Source organism: Rattus rattus, chromosome 10 (assembly GCF_011064425.1).
Source record: "Rattus rattus isolate New Zealand chromosome 10, Rrattus_CSIRO_v1, whole genome shotgun sequence".
Taxonomy (NCBI): domain Eukaryota; kingdom Metazoa; phylum Chordata; class Mammalia; order Rodentia; family Muridae; genus Rattus; species Rattus rattus.
Window position 1 is genome coordinate 12,895,181 of NC_046163.1, and position 7,616 is coordinate 12,902,796.

General features: G+C 48.3%; 1 pseudogene; it reads left to right on the forward strand.

Moving 5' to 3' along the window:
- The first annotated feature begins 1,088 nt into the window (after positions 1 to 1,088).
- On the forward strand, positions 1,089 to 1,700 carry LOC116911573 (annotated as a pseudogene).
- The last annotated feature ends 5,916 nt before the right edge of the window (positions 1,701 to 7,616 follow it).

A 7,616-nucleotide genomic window follows, 5' to 3' on the forward strand; every position in this document is an offset into this window, starting at 1 on the left:
TCTCCAGTGCTGGGATTAAAGGTACAGATTAGACGTTTTGACCTTGGTGACCAATCCAACCTTCGGCCACTCTCCCCTCCCTGGTGGAAGGTGGGGAGTAGTGAACTGGAAGTCCTAACCTTCCAATGTAGAATCGGTTTTCCTGGCAGCCAGCTCTCAGCCTGTGGTCAATGAGCCCTCAGCCACCCTAGCATGTAAAAAGACCCTTGGCAGGTGGAGCTGGAGTTCTCTGAAGAAGCCACACATAGAGCAAAGGTTCAGAACATTATTGGACCTTGGCTGCAGCACCATCGATGTGGAGAAATGAAACTTTACAGATCTAGACAGGGAATTCACCTGGGCTGTCTTAAACCCTTTTCAAAATAGCCATTTAGGAGCTGGGGAGATATTGAGGATTTATCAGAGTCCTATGCTGATCCCACGAGGCGAGAATAAGACCACTACCATAATTTTTGAGCCAAATTTGAAACAGGCTTTATTAAATACTGGGCAAGAAGATGGGCACTGGACAGGTCCATACTGGATTCCCAGAGAACAGCCATGTTAGTCTGGTACCCATAAAGGCAAACCCATGGGGTTGTTTACTTCCCACCTTTGTCCAGACGGGGCAAGCATACATCCTGATGTACTTCCTGCCTGTGTAACGCCCACCCTCATGTGGTCAAGCACATCCTGCTCAGCTGGGGCAACCAACCTTGGTTACGGAAGTGAAAACATACGGCTGGTATTTTACATAAATGACAGCCACCCCATCCCCCGAATTCCTGGAAGTTACCTGCTCTTGGGCAAGTGGGGCTTACAGGCTAGAGGCACTGTTGCTTTCTAGACCCCGCAAGCACAGTCATTTAAACTCTCAACACAGCGTTAGCCTTCACAGCTGCTCTTGCAGAGGCCCGGACTTCAGTTTTCAGCACCTACATCATTCAGGCAGCTCATGGTGGCCTATGATTCCGCTCCAGGCGAACTGGTGCCCCCCTTTAGAAAAAGGGCACTGCACTCAGTGCACAAGCAGACACGCGTACACATAATTAAAAATAAATCTTTTGTCTCTTTTCCTCTGATGAGCCACTGCCTATCCTATTGTCATCATGGGCCGCTGCCCCACCCGGTGTTACAGGTATTGTAAGGACAGGCCACACCCAAAGTCTTGTTTTTGCCTGATGCTAAGATCTGCGTCTTTGACCTGGGACTGGAGAAAGTGAAAGTCGATGAATCCTCACTCTGTGGCCACATAGCGTCAGATGAATATGAACAGCTCTCTTTCTGGAACACTGGAGGCTGCCCGTATTTTGCCAACAGATACACGGTAAAGAGTTGTGGCAAGGATGTTTTTCATATCCGGTGAGGCTCCTCCCTTTCCATGCCATCCCGTGCTGGGGCTGACAGGCTCCTGACAGGTATGCATGGTGCCTTTGGGAAGCCCCAGGGCACAGTGGCCAGGGATCACTTTGGCAGGCCATCATGTCTCTCCGCACCAAGCAGCAGGATAAAGAACATGTGACAGAGGCTCTGCGCAGAGCGAATTGAAGTTCCCTGGCCACCAGAAGACCCACATCTCAGAGAAGTGGGGCTTCGCCAAGTTTAACGCAGATGAACTTGAAGGCATGGTTGCTGAGAAGTGGCTCATTCCTGATGGCTGTGGTGTCAAGTGTATCACCAATCGTGGTCCCGTGGACAAGTGGAGAGCCCTGAATCCCTGAAGGCTTCCACAGTGCTCTCCTGTACCCTACCAAATCATGTTCAATAGTACACCTCGAATCAGGTCTGTAAAAAACAATCTTTTAATAAAACAGCCATTCACTTTAAATCTCCATCTCATGTAACAGTCTTAGGACTATTGTGCAAATGTCTCACACCGTGTGGTTCAGCTTAACAGACCGCGGGTGTCTACAAACCCTACAACCGGGATGTTATAGAAGAAGATCTGATAGGGAGGATTTCCCTGGGACTGGAGATGGCTCAGTCAGTAAAGTGCTTGTCGTGCAAGCACGAGGACCTGAGTTGGATCCTTTGAATCGTGTTTTTTAAAATGGGAGGATCAGCGTGTGTTTCTAATCCCAGCACTGGGAAGACAGAGATAGGCAGACCCCAGGGGACTGAAGAGCATCCCCGAGATTGACCTCTGACTTGCACAGGGAAGGGACAGGGGTAGAGGTTCCCAACTCTGCTATAAGTGGTCCACTTGACATCCTTCCACATTGTTAGCTATCCTGATTAGTGACTTTGGTTTTTAACTGTAAAATCTCATTCTCTTTAATAGAGAACAAATTATTTGGAGTAACTTGAACCTTGTTTTAGAGCCGGGACCCTTCTTATTTGGCGAAGAATGAACTGTGCTGTATTTCATTTAAAGTAGACTTAGTTCACACTGACAAACGCTGTGACAGTCCTGACCTGGACACATCATGGCATGACGTCCAGATGTCAGCTGGGCTGCTGTCCTACAAGGGCTTGATGGGGCTCAAGGGTTTGGTTTTACTGTAAATGTCTCTGCTTACTTTTCTGTAGCTGTGATAGCATATTCTGACAAAAGCCACTCAAGGGAGAAAGGGTGTGTTTTAGCTCACTGCTCAAGGTGCAGTCCATCATGGTGGGGAAACCAAGGTAGCAGAGCTGATGTGGCTGCTCACATAGGTCTGCAGTCAGGGGAGAGGGCAGAAGGCACGCACGCTAGCGCTCAGCCCAGTTTCTCTCTGCCAAAGAGTCTCGGGCCCAGCTGTAAGAGTAGACGATGATCTACTTTCAATATGAGAGGCACTTAGAATTAATCAAAGTTACAGAGAGCAGGGCACTCTGGGTCTCTTTCTTCACTAGGTGTCATTCAGTGTCTGCTTGTTTTACAAATCAGAGATTGGAAGATTACCGACACTCTGCTATGGAACTGAGCCCACCTCAGGAAAGGGGGAAGTCTCAAGTCCGAAGTCAATGAGATGGGAATAAGCCCCAGTCTATGGGAGAAGAAAGTAAGCACTGAACTTTAAAACCATGGCCTTGACCACATACACAGCCCAGCCACTCTTTCTTGCCTTGTCTCTGTGCAGAACTCAGTGCAGAACTATACCTTAAAATCTGACTCTATCATCGTATTTCTAACACAGCCACAATCAAGATGGGTCTTCCTATTTCGATACCTCAATCAAGATATGCCCCACCCAATTCCCACCATGCAAGCCCAGAGGCTCCTCTCCCAGGTGATTCTAGATTCTGTCCAGGTGACTATTGCCACCACCAATCAGGTGGCTCTGTGTCATGAAGGTGGCGTGTCAGGAACATAGTCCTCGCTTGGTCATTTTACAGTACACGGAGGCACTTGTCCTACTAGAAACACTTATGGAGACCTCAGTCCAGGCCTATCCATGCAAAGCTCAGCTCTCATAGAGAACACAGGTCTGAAAAGGTATGTGTAGGGTCACCAGTGACCAACAGTGATGCTAAGGGGTGCATACATGGACCTAACAGACTGTCAGAGCTAACGTTTGCTCCTGGGGGATCTTTGTCAGACCCGAGAAGGGACAAGAGAAGGGACTGGTGCATTTAACCTGGTTGGCATTCATTGTCATGATTAGCAATGCCATCTTTTTATCTTTGCATGTATGTGAGTGGGGTGTGTGGTATATGCATGTGATGCACGTGTGGGGTGTATGGTTGCATGCGGCCATAGATGCACACATGGAAGTCAGAGCAGGACATCGGGTGTCTTCCTCTGCCTTATTACATTAAGGGAGAGTCTCTCACTGAACTTGAAGCCAGCTGCTAGTAAGTTTTTTGACCCACCTGTCTCTAGCCTCCAATGCTGGGATAGTGCACAGCCATGAGCAGCTTTTCACATGGGTGCTAGGGATTTAAACTCAGGGTCTTGTGCTTGCAAAGCAAGTACTCATATCCGCTGAGCCATCACCCTATTCCTTACTAGCAATACTTTTTAAAAAACTTCAAAATATTTTTAAATGCCTTAAGCACATTTTATTTTTAATTGCGTGTCTGTGTGCGTATGAGTGTGGGTTGGTGCACATGAGTGCATTGTCCATGGAGGCCACAGAGATGCCCTGGGGCTGCAGTTCCAGAAAGATGTGAGCTGCCCAATTTAGGTGCTGGAACTTGGATGCTGAGAACTGCACTTGGGTCCTCTGCAAGAGCAGCACACGTTCTCAACCACTGACCCCTCTCTAGCCCCCACCATCAATATCTTTTAGTGAAACGGCGCAAAGACTTTGCTGAGCAACAAGTTCAATGGAAACATTACCTTGACGGTTTAGGGTTGAAGGTAAATGCTTGCAAATCAGGTATAAGCCACTGGTTCCAAACAAAACATTAAAAATACTCACCGTTAGAGCTTCCTGCTATTTTCTGTAATAGCTGCTGTACTGGCCCTTACACCCAGCTCCTGCAAGTGCCCTACCACTGAGCTGTACCCTTGGCCCTTGGCTGTGCATTACTTACAGTGCTCCAGTTCCTAGGAAAGACATGTAAATATGCATATTGTGAAGAGCCTGCCATGGGCTTAGAATCATGAAAGGCTGGGCTTCCTGCCCTGCAGCTACCACACGGACTCCTAGTTGAGAGGCAAAGAAGCTCAGGGTGCCACAGCCTGGACAGCCCTTCAAGGAGGTGGAGGTGGACACTGGAGAAGGCGTGGGGTGGGGGGCGGGCAGAATTTCCCAACAGATATCTCAGAGCTTCTGGTAAGTTTTCTAAAGCAGAGGTGGAGTGAGCACAGTTTCTGGGCGGGTTATCTTCTTTTGGCGCTGGGAAGCCACCATACGCAGAGGGTTGGTGCTGCTATAATTCAGATTTTACGTATGTATGTGATTACGTGGGCGTGCGCATGCACATGCACACGCAAGTGAGTATGCATGTTTGTATGTGTGCCGTGACCTGTACACCTTTGGGCTTGTTCTGACCAGGGTAAAGGGGATGAGGAAATGACAGACACAAGTCATAAACATAAAACTGGGGTCAGGTGGGTCTTGTGCTTGGATGGGGAACGCCAGCAGCCTGCCTCAGAAAGCTCATTACATACTGCTGGCCACGGAGGTGGGTTAGTTAACCTTGGTAGTGGGGTCGTTAGGTGTCTCCACCTTATTTTCTGAAGCAGGCTCTCCCAGTTATTTTGGGGTTCACCAATGTGGATAGACTCATTAGCCAGAGATCCCCAGGGATCCCCCTGCCTCTACCTCCCGGATGCTGGGATTGCAGGAGTGAACTCTCACATTTAACTTTTTACCTGGGTTCTGGGGATTGAAGCTGGGTCCTCACGCTTGAGTAGCAAGCCCTTTACTGAGGCTGAGCCATCTCCTCAGGCCCTATAGGTTGGATTTTAAAAGTCTCCTCAAGGCCAATGTAGAAGGCTTGGTCCCTTGGTTCTGGTACTGGTGGGAAATGGTAAAGGAAAAAAAAAATTAGCAAGTGGAGCTTCATGGAAGGAAGTTAGATTGTTGAAGGACTCCACTTTCTTCCTGTTTCATTAATTTCCCAGACCTCATGAGGTGAAATGTTTTGCTTGGCTATCGGCAGCCCACCATGCTTCACCACAGACCCAAATCAATCCACAACACTATAGCTCCTTGCTCTGAATGGAAACATCTCTTTCTAGAGGGAGGGGGCTCTACAGAAAATAAACACAACTGGCAAGTCTTAGAAAGCTGAAACTTACAAGATTCAAAAACAATACCCCTCCTCCAACACCCAGCTGAGAGTTCTAGGGTTACAGCTTTTGTCAGCTGTCAATAAAGCCAGGGTGGGCTTGGCTTTCTGGTGATGTACTTGGCTTTGAGTCACCCTGCTCTGTAAGTAGCCCCCTGTAAACTTACTGGTTCACAAGGCTTGGACAGAATATTGCCAGTCACCTCTCTAGGGTGAGTAGATTTTTGTCACATCTCCCCAGGAAAAGTCACACAACAATCCAGTGGCCTCTGGTTGGGACCAAGAGAGGAAATAAAACTTTCCTTTCTTTAATTTTTGTGGGAATTTTGCCATAGCAACAGACAAGTTTGATTCACTTAGAGGTGTCAAAGTCACTGACATAAGGTAAGGAGCCAACAATGAGCTACGGCAAGAAGTAGGAATCGGAGACAGGAGATCCGCCACCCTTTAGGACCCTAAAGAGGAGCATCAGGCCAGAGAGAAAGCAGCCTGCACCCCCACTCCTTGGTGGAGTTCATCATTCTGTACATGCCTCCGTACATGCTTGTACATTCCGTACAAGCTGCTTGGGCAAACATAACCTCAAGGAGTCTCTCATTCTTTTAGTAGTTACCTCTCCTGGTTACCTGTGATGGGGAATCTTCATTGTCCAGCTGACTGAGTTTATTGTTACCATGGGAACATACCTCTGTGCACATCTGTAAGGTGTTTCTAGGTTGGTTTAATTAATGAGGGATGACCCATTAATTCATCCTGAATCAAAAGGAGAAATTTAGTAAGCACCAGCATTCGCCTCTCTTCTTCCTGACCGTGGCTGCAGTGTGACCAGCTCCTCCTTCTCTGCCTGCCATGATCTCCCGCCCGCCATGATGGACTGTATCCTTCAGCTGTTTTTGTTGGGCGTTTGTCTCAGCAATGAGAAAAGTAACCAACTCACTACCCTGCCCTCATTTTCTTTGCCCTTCATTTCTTCAGGATCCCCCTTCCCCTTCAGCCGTTTTTCTCCTCTCTAGTCTTGCTGCTTTTCCCAACTTGTCTCCTGTCTCTCTTTTCCATAGATGCTCCCTCTCCCTTCTTGCCACTTTCCACCTGTCTTGGATTCTTTCCTGTCACGGTGATAGAATAATCTGACAGAAGCAGCTGGCAGACAGGGCAGTTTGTCCTGGCTCCCAGTTCAAAGGCAGAGAAGGGATGGTGGCAGCCAGAGGTTGAAGCAGCCGGTCACATCTAACCCACAGTGAGAAAACAGTGAGACTGAACATTTCTCCTTACTCAGCCTATGGAATGGTGCCGCCAACAGTGGACAGGTCTTCCGATCTCAGCAAACTTCATCTCAACATTCCCTCACTGACGCCTTGTCTCCTAAGTGAATCTAGATTCCAATCAGTTTGCTAATCAACACTGATGCCCCATATGTCTGATCCTGAGCATCACCTCTGTCCCGGCTCCATCGCTGGAGACTGGAGATGGGATCCGCCTGTGTGGTTCTTCTCTTATGCAAGTGATTTGATGATCTTTCTAGATCGAGTTTGCATTTCTTTAATTGTATGTGTATGTGCCGCTTTGGATACGTGCATGGGACTGTAGTGCCTGGATGCCCTGGAACTGTAAATACAGATTTTGGTGAGCCTCCTGATATGGATCTGGAAAAGGAGTCGTCCAAAAATAGCAATGCTCTTAGCCACCGACCCATCTCTCTAGCCCTACCGGGTTCTGCTATAATGCCAGCTTTAACTGTTTCCCAGCACGTGGGTGATGGTGCTGCAGAAGCAAGAAGAGGACATGGAATCCCCTGGAGCTTGAGTCACAGGTGGTCATGGCTGTGGGTTTTGGGAACTGAACTCAGGTAGGTCCTCTTCAAGGGGTGAGTGTGAGGCTAGGTATACTGCTGCACACCTTTAATCCTAGCCCTTGGGAGGCAGAGAGGCAGGGGCAGAGGTGGTGTGTGTGTGTGTGTGTGTGTGTGTGTGTGT